The sequence below is a fragment of the Lissotriton helveticus genome, chromosome 7 (assembly GCF_964261635.1).
Source record: "Lissotriton helveticus chromosome 7, aLisHel1.1, whole genome shotgun sequence".
NCBI lineage: Eukaryota > Metazoa > Chordata > Amphibia > Caudata > Salamandridae > Lissotriton > Lissotriton helveticus.
In genome coordinates this window covers 31333166-31346955 of record NC_136068.1, presented here as the reverse complement: position 1 = coordinate 31346955, position 13790 = coordinate 31333166, and the positions used below count along the sequence as shown (strand labels likewise).

The 13790-nt window shown below is 46.8% G+C and overlaps 1 long non-coding RNA gene across 1 annotated transcript in view; it reads right to left on the bottom strand.

Moving 5' to 3' along the window:
• The window catches only part of LOC144766592 (uncharacterized), a 164653-nt gene that overhangs the window by 52283 nt on the left and 98580 nt on the right, over nt 1–13790 (bottom strand). The window contains exon 4 of the long non-coding RNA XR_013597854.1: nt 8028–8168. This is a non-coding gene — a long non-coding RNA (uncharacterized LOC144766592). The remainder of the gene's footprint in view (nt 1–8027; nt 8169–13790) is intronic.

Below are 13790 nucleotides of genomic sequence, written 5' to 3'. Positions count from 1 at the left end.
GTGCTGCTGCTGCTTTAATTTTACGCCACAATATGGCCCAGGTTGCTCCCCATACGCCTCTTCCTCTCTCCTGCTTGACCTCGGGTCCCGTCATCTGCGTGGTAAACAACCTTTACAACGCAACTTTTACATCGCAGAGCCTTTACAATGCAATCATTACAACGCAAACTATTACAACGCATTGCTCTGGGGGGCGCTCTAGGATAGGGAATAGGTTAATTTACTATCCAATAACCTTCCCTAGTGTCCACGGGGACTGGAGTTGGAATAGTAAATTAAACTATTCACTATCCAGCACCCCAAAGCACTATGCGTTGTAATGGACTGCGTTGTAATACTTGCGTTGTAAAGGCATGCGATGTAAAAGCATGCGTTGTAATGTCATACATCCCATCTGCGTAGGTCAGGAATCGCGGCGTCTCGGAGCCCACGCCTCACGCTAAAACGGTTAGTACGATGAATTCCCAATAAAAATAATAATATCCCCATAATCTCACCGCATTGGGATGACTTTTGAGAGATTTTAAGACGGTTAGGCACTCGATAGATTCCTGGCATCTCCAAGACGGGACAGAGCACTCGTGGCTGGCGTCAGCCTGCCGCCATGTTCCTCTCGGTCCTAAATGATAATTCCTAACTATAAATGTGTGAGACCTATGGTTTTTTCAGTGAATATATATATATTAGCTAGACATTTCATTCGTACAAAACCATTGAAATTCCTCCATAAATATATGGGATAGTGATTAAACTGTGTGAATATCTGTATCACTCTATCTCTTGTTGTGTACACTACTGCATACGTTGGTTACTAGCTATGTGAAAGTCTATATTAGTTATTAATTAGTTAAGTGAGTATTTGTATGGGATAGTGAATGTGTGTGTGGTTGGGTGGGGGGTGTGACTGTCCAAAGATGTATAAATAGTTGATTCAGTAGGTATATGAGGTTAAGACTGTATGTGGAAACAGTTGTTTGGGTGAGTGAATCTCTTTATGGGTGTGGTGATAAGTAAATACATTTCTCATTGATACATGTCCAACAAACTAGAAATATAAAAGCCAGTGTATGTGACAGTTGTTGTATATAAATAAGTATACATAAGACTCAGTGATTGTATGAGTGACCTTATCGAAAACTGTATACTTGTAATAGTGATTTTATAACACACTAAGTATGAGTTACTATCTATATGAATAAATAAAGTGGTGTTTCTATAAGTGTGTAGCTTAGTAAATGTAAGTATGATCAATTGTTTTCATAAGTGATGACACTCTCTGGTGTGGCACCGGTGAGCAGGATGTCTCTTAAGCCTGTACTTAGACGGCCTTGGCACAAACTTGATGCTGTACATTTTCAAGAGCTTCTCTCTTCTACCCTACCATGTCTCCCAGCTGACTGTGATCGAGCTGACAAATCTGTGTCGGTCTGGATTTCTGATGCGCTTGATCAACTCGTCCCAGTAAAGTGGACTAAAGGGCGTAGCACCAGATCCAGTCCCTGGTACAACACCAAGCTCGCTTCCTTGCGCAAAGAGTGTAAGAGGCTGGAGAGAGCATGGAGAAGGCACTACGACCCTAATCTGGAAAAGCTGTATGGTGCAGCTATTAAGCAATACCATGGGTCTATTCAAGTAGAACGGGCTATTTATTATGCGGAGGAGGTTAAGTGCAGCACCAATCCATCGAAAAGTATTTTTTCAATACTGAATGTTTTGCAATCTCCTATTGTCTCGACTGCCACTATGTTGTCATCTAATGATCAATGCGATGCCCTGGACTTCTTTTTTGTGGAGAAGGTAGAGAAGATTTACCAATCCTTCCCTCAGGTTGCACCAGTTCCTTTTCTCATGGCTCTGCCCTCCACCTCTTGTTCGCTGACTACTATCCCAGCCATTTCTCAGGAGAAACTCTCAGCAATTTGCAGGAAGGTCAAGTCTGGTTCCCCGTCGGACCCCTTGAAGCCGGCATTTGCATTGAGAATCCTTCCTGTGCTGATCCCCCCGTTGTGTCATGTTATCAATCTCTCTCTTTCCCCAGCGCCTATGCCTTGCACTTGGAAACACGCTAAAGTGGTTCCTCTATTAAAAAAACCCAATTTGGATGCCACTAAGCTGGAGAGTTTCCGTCCCATCTCCCTCCCGCCCTGGCTTTCGAAAATCTCTGAGGTCCACTTCAATGCCATTCTGACGGATTACCTGGAGATTAACAATCTTCTAGACCCATCTCAGAATGTATTCCGCCCTGGTCACAGCATGGAGTCTGCTCTACTGGCGGTAACTGAACACCTGAGATGGGCTCTGGATGCCGGTCGCACGTCGGTACTGATATTGATTGATCTCAGTGCCGCGTTCGATACGATCTCCCATCAGATTTTGCTCAGGCGCTTGGAGGCGGCAGGCATAGCCGATGGCGCACTGGCTTGGTTCATCTCCTTATTGTCCAGGCGGACTTCCCAGCTGATCACCCCTCCTTTTTCATCTAGAGTCTATGCTGTCAATCAGGGGGTTCCTCAGGGCTCCGCTTTGAGCCCCACCTTGTTCAATCTGTATATGCAACCCTTGGCAGCGGTGGCTAAGAACAGAGGGCTTACAGTGGTGTCGTATGCAGATGATACTCAGTTGGTAGTCACTCTCACCGACGATGTTACTCGAGACACCTGCAAATTTCGCCGCGATCTCGAGGCTATCGCTGGGTGGATGACAACTGTTTACAACTCAACACTAGTAAGTCTGAGGTTCTGTTAGTGGGGAGAGACCCAGAGATGTGGTGTGAGCATTGGTGGCCTACCGCTCTGGGGGTGGCACCCGCCCCCAAACAGGCAGTAAAGAACCTGGGAGTCTGGCTGGACACTGCCCTTAACTTTAGAACTCAAACTAAGAAGGTGGCTGGGACGTGTTTCGGGCTGCTGCGGGGGCTTAAACCCCTTTTCGGCTTCTTTGATCCCTCAGTAAGGCAAGCTGTTGTCCAGGCTCTGATTCTGTCCAGACTGGACTATGCTGGCTCCCTCTACATCGGAGCTAATCAGACCGAGATTGTTAGACTTCAAAGGATTCGGAAAGCCGCTGCCCGGGTGCTCCTTGGCATGCCAAGGCAATGCTATGTCTCCAATGCTATCCATTGCCTCCATTGGCTTCCGGTCACCTGGCATATCAAATTTAAGGCCCTTTGTATCACTTTAAAAATTCTCAACTTCTCATCACCCAGCATTCTGTCTGACTTGCACTCTTTTTATACTTCCTCCTGTCAACTCCGCACTATGGGACAGAACCTGGTGGTTGTCCCTAGGGTGAGGAGGGCGCGTGCTGGCGGCCGCTTTTTCGAGTGCTGACTTCTCGGCTCTGGAATTCCCTCCCCATCTCCATCCGTAGTCTCCAGCTTTACTTGCCCTTTCGCAAAGCGATCAACAACATTCTTGTTCCCTTCGTTATAAGTAGTTCTGTTGTCTTCAGCGGTACCAATCTGGTTTAATCGCTGGGACGCCCCTTTGCTGGCACAGCTGTGCGCTTTACAAATCCGCATAACATAACATAAGTGAGTAGGATGACTGCATAAGTGAATAGGATGTGTGCTGGTGTGTAATGTCAATGTAGGTGTATAAGTAAATAGTGTTCTATTGATCTTTGGTAGCATGTATGAGTGAATCTATAGGTAAGTGTTTAGATGTGTGTGTAGGTGTAGGAATCACTGAGTGGGTTTTTAGAAACTTCTATTGATGTGTCAATGGTTTAAATATGGTACTCCATATTTTATAATGAGTGTTGAAAGGTTATACTAGTGTATGATGAGATGTATCAGGTTGTCACGTGATGCCACTGACCATGTCATGAATGATGTAATATGTGACATCATCAGCAGTGGATTGCGGGCGCGCGATAGTGAGTACAACTAACTATAATGGAGGAATTTCAATGGTTTTGTAGGAATAAAATGTCTAGCTAATTATAACACCCCTAAAACCTATGTTTTTTTCTGTGAATTTCTAAGGTTTTTTAAATGCTAATTTCTAACTATAACATGTCTGAAACCTATGGCTTTTTCAGTGAATTTCAAAGGTTTAGTAAATGACAATTTTTAAATGTATTAATTGTTATATTTATTTTTTTGATTCTGATTTACTAAATTTTTTTAACTATTTATTTTCAGATATTTTATTTTTTAAATTACATTATAATTACATTATACATTACATTACAAAATATACTTTCTCAGAATGAATTACTTTAGTTTAAATACTTTTCAACTAGGCAATAGACTTTTAAGTACAGTTGTTACAATGAACTACACAATTTCAAACGCAATGCAACATTGAGCTCAATGGGAATACCTAGTTAAATGCAATTAGTTACTTTATGGATTACTTTTCTAACCACAGGACTGGATCCTTGATTCAGTCCTTCAACATCTCCTGTAAACAGCTAAGTAAAAGCACTTTGGTTACAGTAGTGATTTTTAAAGAATATTATTGAATTTTAAAAGTTGACACAGAAACTTTTTCACATAGAATCACCAATGTTATCCTATGGGAGGAAATTCACTTAGCAGGTAAGTAGTGTTATGTTTACTTTTTCTTACTCAGTGGTAGCTCCTGGATCCAGCGCTGGTGCATCTCCTGTTAGCAGTTGAAATGCATTTAAGTCATACGGGCGATTTTTAAGGAATATTTGTAGTTATTTCACTTAGAAACTTTTCTGGCGAAAACCAGACAATGGATTCCTACGGAAGGAAATACAAGTTACTAGTAAGTACGGTTAGATTTACTATTCAGGGTCAATGCTGGGCTAAAAGATGCAGCACTGGGTTCTCTCCTGATAACAGGTGAGTAAATTGGAGTTCGTTGTTAGGATGATTTTAGGTGAATATTTTAAAGTTCCAAAACCCCACACTTAAAAGAATTTCCAAGTGAAACTAGTCAATGTTATCCTATGGAAGGAAATTCAAGTTACTGGTAAGTACGGTTAGAATTACCTTTCATGATCAGTACTGGGCTCAAAGATGCAGCACTGAGGTCTCCCTGATAACAGTTGAGTAAATCGGAATTCGTAGTTCGGCTGATTCTACTTTGGTCCACTATATATAGAGCCACTTTCCTACGCCATCCCCTCCCTTCACCACTCTGTAAACGCGCCCTGTGTCAGTTTTAGTTTGGTTGATTAAGTCTCCTTGAATCCTGAGGGTCCTGGGGTCCAAGTAGCCCACTAGGTACCTCCAGTAAGCGCCACAGAGTTGCGTTGCAGAGAGGTGAATAAAGGGGCACAGCCTGGGCCACCTCTCTCCAATCAGCGCAGTGGCGCTTACTGGAAGCCCCTGGTGGGCTAGTTAGCCCCCAGGGGCCCTCAGGAATGAAGGGGAATTATTTCCCCTACTTAAAACACGCCTCAGGGCGTGTTTGCACACGTCACCTCAGGCCACGTCCTCTCCCTTGGCCCCTGTGAAATTCGCACCCTGTGTCCATTTTAAGTTGGGAGATTAAGTCCCCTTGAATCCTGAGGTTCCCTAGGGTTCAACTAGCCGACTAGGTACCTCCAGTAAGCGTCACAGAGCTGCTTTGCAGGGAGGTGTAAAAAGGGGCGTGGCCTCTGAACACCTCTCTGCAACGCAGCTCCCTTGCGCATACTAGAGGTACCTGGTGGGCTAGATGGCCCCCAGGGACCCTGAAGATTGAAGAGGAATTAAGTCCCCAACTTAAAACGCACCACAGGGCGCGTTTGCACAATGGTGAAGGAAGGGGGCGGGCCTGAGGTGACATGTGTGCAAACACGCCCTGTGGCACGTTTTAAGTTGGGGAATTAATTCCTCTACAATCCTGAGGTCCCCTGGGGACCAACTAGCCCACCAGGTACCTCCAGTATGCACCAGGGAGCTGCGTTGCAGTGAGGTGTTCAGAGGCCAGGCCCCTTTTTACAACACTCTGCAACGCAGCTCTGTGTCGCTTAGTGGAGGTACCTGGTGGGCTAGTTGGTCCCCAGGGGACCTCAGAATTAATTCCCCAAATTAAAACGCGCCACAGCGCGTGTTTGCACACATATCACCTCAGGCCCCGCCCCCTACCTTCACCACTGTGCAAATGCGCCCGTGACGCTTTTTAAGTTGGGGGATTAAGTCCCCTTAAATCCTGAGGCCCCCTGGGGGCCAACTAGTCCACCAGGTACCTCCAGTAAGCAGCAAGGAGCTGCGTGGCAGAGAAGTGTAAAAAGGGGTGTGGCCTCAGAACACCTCTCTGCAACGCAGCCCCCTGGAGCATACTGGAGGTTCCTGGTGGGCTAGTTGGCCCCCAGGGACCCCCAGTATTTAAGGGGAATTCGTTCCCCATCTGCAAACACACTGGAGGGCGTGGAGGGGGCATGGCCTCAAGCGCGATCCCGTTTACATTTTGTTTTAAAGAAGGGGACCTGTGTAGCCCCCCTTCTTTTGCTAATTTATTTGCCCTGGGGACCCCATCCTCCAGGTACTGCCCCCAATTTTTTTTTTTAAAGATAGAAATTGGGACGGGTGCTGCGTGGCCCCTCTCCCGAGGCCATAATTTGCCCCGGTGACCCCATTCCCCGGGGCATGGCCCTTTTTCTTTTTTTATTATTATTTTGGAGGGGGGCTGCCTTGCCCCCCTCCTGTGGTCACTTATGGCCCTGGGGACCCATCCCCCCGGGGCCGGCTTTTGTTTTTTATTTTAATTTTTTGGAGGAGGGGGGCCACCTGGCCCCCCTCGCGGGCCACTTATAGCCCCGGGGATCCCATCCCCTGGGGCTGGCCCTCTCTGTTGGGGGCCGTGGAGGGGGTCCCCAATCCCTCCACAGTCCCAGTCAGCTCCCCACGCTCTGTGGGAGCCGGAATTGCTTGTGCACATGGGGAGCAGCTAATATGCTACTCCCCCTGTGGAAAAGCAATCTGCTTTGCTACTTGAAAGAGAGAGCAGGTTTCCTGCTCTCTCTTCCAAATAGCAAAGCAGTTTGCAATGACAGGGTGGGATCAGCAAGGCTCCCACGGCAGTGTCCCGGGGGTGGGCACCCCGAGAAACTGCAGGAGCCAGCCCTGGGGGGTGGCAGTCCCCAGGGCCTCAACAAGGCTCCAGGAGGGGGGGCGCGCAGCCCACCTCCCACATTTTACAAAGCCCTGGGGGGTGGTGGTCCCCGGGGCGTGTGGGGGGCTTGAGCACCCCAATAAGGGTATTTTTAAAAAGGTACAAGGTACATTATCCCTCAACCATATTACACCAATTAGGACACCCTGGGAATAGTCAGTGCCACGGGCGGAGTGGGCAGGAGGGATCCTTCTTTCATTTGCTGTTGGAATGCCCAGTGCTGCAGACATATGTGCAAAATATTGGGAAAATTATGACAGAGGTTTTAAATGACCCCAAATGGTTCCTACTGGTGATATCGAATGAGCAGATGTGTCCAACCTACAAAAAACTATGAATAAAATTAGCCTCAGTGGTTGCAAAACATAACATTGCTAAACTCCTGGGCCTCCGGAAGTAGCAAACTGGATCTCTGATCTCGACTGGTGTCAGCAAGCAGAATACACGATTTATCAAAGCAGAGGGTGGCCGTAGAAATGGGACGAAGGAAGGGTGGGGTGGATGAGACCCCAGCTTTGGGTCATATGTATCCTAATGTACTTTTGTGATTCTCAATTAGCGATTTTTTGTGAATCGCTATTTGAGAATCCCAAAACGCTATATATGTAGGATTTGCAAATAATTTTGCGAATCCTATATATTCCTTAATTACAAATCAGAAATTGTGACTCACAATTAAGGAATACCTCCCCATTCATTCCTATGGGCCCGGAGGCCCATAGGAATGAATGTGGTCATGAATGTGGTCATGTCTGAACCGGGGTGGCACGGTGAGCAAAATAACAATGGATTAAACCCAGATCTGTGACTGTGGGGGAATGTTTTGCCATTGTGCAACATTCCGTCCATCATCTTGTTTGTTTTGCAGCATTACTGTTGTGTTACATATGCAGAGTATATACTATATAATATACAGAGAGATTAATTAAGGGCCATGTTATGGAACTTTACCTTTGTTTGTGTCCTTCTGTTTCAGACGTCACTCACAATGAACCGCCATCACTGACACAATGACTGCAGCACCGAGGAGAACTCTATAGGCCACACCCAGGGTGGTCCGCCAGCAGGAGCCGGCGGTGGAGCAAAGGCTGTCTGTGGGAGGAAGCAGAAGACAAGCAGCCGGTGAGTATCTGAATTATATACACTGTGTCTGAGCACACGCTGTGGTGTAACAAATTTTAGAGAAGGGGTGCTGGCAAATATTGCCATCTCAATAAAGACTTAGGGGTTGTGATAGAAGAGTGAGTGTACTAAATGGACATATATGAGCAAGAGATTATCAATCAATCAATCTAGGGCCCTATTTATGAGAAATTAACACAGCACAGTGCTGCATGTTATTTTGCTGTGCCACGCTGTGTTAGTTTCGAGGCACAGGAATGCAACATATTTACAACAAAATGGCGCATCTCTGTGCTTTTCCCTGCAGTGGCGCACAAACTGCTGCCATGCGCCGGAGCAGGCATCCTTGCACCATGGTGCAAGGATGCCTGCGTCGTGGGAAGATTGTTTTTGTGCAGACAGGGGCACCTTCCTGCAAAAAAGAAATCAATTGAGGTGACTTCCTCTTCTAATGTGTGCTGTAGAATGCAGAAGGCATTGAAGGAGGAAAAAACAGAGGAGAAATTAAAACATTTCTCCTCCTTGTGCCATGCTACGCCACTCCGTGGGGGTGGTGTAGCATTCTGACGCATTTCTAGATTTACCATTACTCGTAAATCTGGATATGCATCAGTGGACATGGGTGTTGTGTGGGAACACCCCAGCAACACCCATGTCAGGCCCCTAACACGCAGCATGTTGCGTGAAAAGGGGCAATATTTATCAACACACGTAAAGCCAGGCAGGTTGGTTTTACGTGTGCTTATAAATATCACGCAGCAGAGTTAAGCCACTGGTGAGTCACATAACGTGATGCACCAATGGAGCAAGAGGCTCATAAATAAGCCACTGGATGTGTATAACACTTCTAATCACCCATGAGGGTATCCAGGCGCTGAGAGTCCTGCTGTAGGGACCTAGTTGAACAATCGGGTCTTGAGTCCTTTTCTGAATTCCAGCAGAGAGAATGAGGTCTGTAGGTGAAGTGGGAGGACGTTCCAGGACTTCACAGTGAGGTAGGAGAAAGAGCGTCCTCCACTGTTGTTGTGGCAGATGCAGGGGGTGTGGGTGAGGCAGAGGGAGTTAGAGCGCAGGTGTCTCGAGGGAAGGTGGAAGTTCAGTCAGTGGTTGATGTACGCTGGTCCCTGGTTGTGGAGGCCTTGAAGTTGTGGATCCACATCTTGAACTAGCATCTCTTCTGAATGGGGAGCAAGTGGAGCTTCTTGAAGTGGGGCTCAATGTGGGACCGTTAGGAAGGTCTAGGATGAGTTTGGCCACTGAGGGGCACATGCATCAAACCATGTTCCGATCGTAAACAGTGCGAATCACAAAATTCGGCTGTTTGCGATTGCAAAATGGCCTTTTCAGATGCATGTACCTTTTTCGCAATTCGCAATTAAGGAAATCACATATTTTTTGCGATTCCCTCAATTGCGAATGCAGTGAGGGAATTGCAAATTGTGATTCCCAATGCATCATGCATTTGCAAATTGCGTTTTTGCAAATTACCATCAAATTACCATCAACTGCAAGTTGATGGTAATTTGCAATTTCTTTGAAAAATGCAAATAAATGCATTTTTCATAGTGCGTTGTGCTGCGCACACATGCCCTTTGGGCATGTCTGTGAACCACAAGTGCATACCTACCTTTTTTGGGGGTGCATCAGGGTGGTCTTTTGGCTCCCTTGCACCCTTCAAATTTCATGCGCAATTTGGGAGTACATCTTTGTAACTCGCAAATTGCGTCTGCAATCCCATTCATTCCTATCGGCCAAGCCATTCCTTAATTGCGAATCACAATTTGCGAGTCGCAATTAAGAAACGTGTAGAAATCGCAAGATTCCTTAAAAATGGCAATTTAGGAATTGCAATTCCTTAGTGTGATGCATGTGGCCCTGAGTTCTGTATATCTTGCAGTCTTTTGAGGAGGTGTGATGTGATTCCTACATAGAGTGCGTTGCCGTAGTCCAGTTGAGTGGTGACCAGGGCTTGCGTGACAGCACATCTGGTGTCGATGGCGAGCCACTTGAAAATACTGTGAGGCATGTGAAAGGTGAGGAAGCAAGTGGAAGAAACTGTTTTGATCTATCTTTTCATGGTGCGCTTACTGTCCACGATGATGCCTGAGATATGGGTGTGGTCGGTTGGAGTGGGTGAGGGTCCTAGATCAGGGGGGTCACCAGCTGTCATTTCAGAGGGTGGAGGTCCTGGAGATCAGCACTTCCGTCTTGTCTGTGTTGAGTTGTAGGCAGTTGTCTCTCATCCGATCGCCGATGTTCATCAAGCAAATGCAGAAGTTGGACAGCATGGCGGAGGGGTCATCTGATAGTAAGAGGATGAGCTGGGTGTCGTCGATAGAGGATATGATGTTAAGTCCATGCTATCTGATGATGTTGGTCTTGAACTTTGAAGGACACCGCAAATGGTGTTCTTGGGTTCTAAGATGAATGGCGGATGGCAGATTCTCTTGGGTCTACCTGTAAGGAAGGAGGTGATCCACTTGAGGGCGTCTCATTGGATTCTAATGTTGTGAAGCCTTTTAAATAGGGTGTGGTGTGATACTGTGTTAAACACTGCTGAGAGGTCCAGGAGGATCAGTGTTGTCATTTTTCCTTGGTCGAGGAGGGATCTGATGTCGTCTATGGCTACAATCAGGGCTGTTTCAGTTCTGTGGTTGGTGCGGAATCCCAAGTGTCCAGAAGATTGTTGTTCTTCAAGTGTTCTGTGAGTTGCCGGTTGATGACCTTCTCAAGGACTGTGGCAGAAAAGGGTAGTAGAGAGATGGGGCAGTAGATCTTGAGCTCTTTGAGGTTAGTGGATGATTTCTTGAGTACGGGCTTGACTTCTGCATGCTTTCATTCTTTGGGAAATGTGGCCATGGTGATGGATACGTTGAAGATGGCAGTTTGCTCCTTGCTGATTGTCTTTCTCCCGAGGTTGGAGATGTGGTGGGGCAGGGGTCCATGTGCTCCTAAATGGATGGAGGTCATGATAGCTGTGGTGTCTTGCATGGTGAGCTGGTCCCAAGCGGTGAGCAGATGGTTGTGTTCCTCATTCCTGGGGGCGAAATGGCTGAGGAGGTCGGTGGGTTGGAATTCAAAACTCCTATAGATGGTGGAGATCTTGTCATGAAAGAAGTCTGCCAGGAAGTCGCCGAGTTCCTGTGAATGGGTGATGACATTTTTGGTGGCTGAGGGGATCGAGAACTCTGACGATGTTGAAGAGTTCCTTTCTGTTGTTGGAGTTTGCTTCGATGTGGTCAGCCGGGCGCCTAATTTAATCTTTTTTAGGAGTTGGTGGTATTGGTTAAGGGCAGTTTTGAATGTTGTTCGGTCCATTGGCTCCATGCTGCTGTGCCATCTCCTTTTGAGTCATATGCAGGTGCACTTCATAGTTCTAAGTTCTGTTGTGTTCCAACTGGCTGGCTTGGAGGACCTTTTCAGCTTAGCGGGTTTGCTGGGGGCAACTCTGTCAGCACAGTCGGTGATCCAGGCAGAAAAGTTCTTGAACGCTTGTTCTAGGTTTGTTGTGGTGTAAGGGAGGGAGGTGTTGAGGGCATCTATACATTGGCTTTATGAGATCTTGTTCCAGCTGCAGTGTGACGTGCAGCTTTGCTTGGGGTTGGTGCTGGGGATCCTTAGATGGTGGATGGCATGGTTGGTCCAGGTGAGCTTGGTGACATGGCTGTACTTGATTCTGTCACTGGCCACAGAAATTGGGTCTAGTGCGTGTCCTGTGATGTGAGTGTGGTTAATGACCAGCTGGGTGAAGTTGATGTTGCTCTTGCTTGAAGGAGGGTGGTGGTGTTGGTATCGATGGGGTCTTCGTGGTAAAAATTGAGGTTGCCAAGGAAGATGTAGTTTTGGGAGTTGACGGCGAGCCGAGTGATGAAATTGAGAATGGTGTTGCAGAAGCTGGGGAGAGGTCCTGGAGGTCTGTAGGCAAGGGTGCCTCTGTTGGGTTTTCTGTCGGTTTTTACTTGGAAGATTAGGCGTCCATGATCGGGGTGACTTAGTCTGCGGTGGTGGTCAAGTGAATGGATTCCTTGTGAATGATGGCAAGTCCACCTCCATTCTTGTTGATATGGTCTTTGTGTGCCATCTTGTTGCTGTCCGGCATGGCTGAGGCGATCTCGGGCATTGATGAGAGGTTGAGCCAGGTCTCAGTGAGAAAGATGCTGTAGGAAGAGAGGGAGGTGATCTTCTTCCAAGTTTCGGAGGCGTGCTTGCAGTGAGATCGTGCATTGAGCGGAAGGCATTGGAGATGTTCTGGGGTGGTCCGGGTAGGCGTGGTGGTGGTTGCCGTGGGTGCCAGAGCTTTGGTGTTGTAGTAGAAAAGGTAGTGCCAGCAGGAGAAAGGTCATACCGTGGATTGGGGTGAAGAGCGGCAGCAGTTGTCGTTGCAGAGGCCTGGGCTCAGGGCTTTAGTGGAGGTGTTCCTCCAAGTGGCTGTAAGGACAGGGTTCCTGCCACTGGGTGAAAATGCTGACATCTTTTGTGATGAGCTAAGCAAAAGAGGTTACCCCAAAAAGCTTTTGAAACACTCCAAAAAACGAGCACGCTTCACCCCGAGAGAAGAACTCCTTAAAACAAAAACCAAGAAAGACTTGGACAAACTCGTTTGTGTCACTACATATGGAATACACACGAACAAGTTTCGCCAGATTATTCTGCGCAACTGGCATTTGTTGGAGGGAATGGGTTTCCCTCTACAAAAACCGATTTTTGCCATGAAGAAAAATTTGAGCGTTGGCCAACAAATCATAAGAGCCGATAGTTTCATTCAAAAACCCAAAAGTGATCTAATTTCCAAATGGAACCTCAAACCCATCACAGGCCACCATAAATGTGGTACTTGCGTGGCCTGCGCCAGTGTTGTAGAAGGAGATGAATTTTGCCACAATGGCACAAAATGGAGACACAGTTTACACACAAACTGCAAGAGTAAAAATGTAATTTACGGGATCCTGTGTACTTGTAATAAATTGTATATAGGCAAAACATGCCAACAGGTGAATGTCCGGATAACCCAACATCGCTCACGGCTTAAGAAAAAGGTTCCAAATGCACCAATGGTTGAACATTTTGCTAACGCAAACCACAAGGAAACTGATTTCAAATGGACCGTTCTGGCTGGAATGGATCCACAACACAAATCGCCTAACGTAGAGCAAGCCTTGTTGCGTAAAGAGGCATATCTAATAATGCGGTTTGATACAATCAACACCGGCCTCAATTCAATGAGTGAGCTGTCTAGGCTTTAATCCCCGCACCACAGCGGTCTTTGACCCATAGCCCGGGAATGGTGATAGATTCAGGTGACATGAATTTTACAATGAGCTTGTTTCACTACATGTCCCATAATGCCCCATTGCGGCGCCACAAAACTAATCCCACTCTGATTGGCTTAGCCTGATGAGGAGGGTCCCTTCATGGTTCTGAGAGAACCGACGCGCATTCACTGTGTGAAGGAATGCGGTAGTGACGCTGGTTGCGGCGCTGACAGGTATGATAAACTGGAAACAGCAGAGCTAGCTGCCACGCTGTCCCGCGCGTGTTTTCTTATTAAATATCTTATTTCGGTAATGCCAGCCGAGCATAATCATTTTAAAC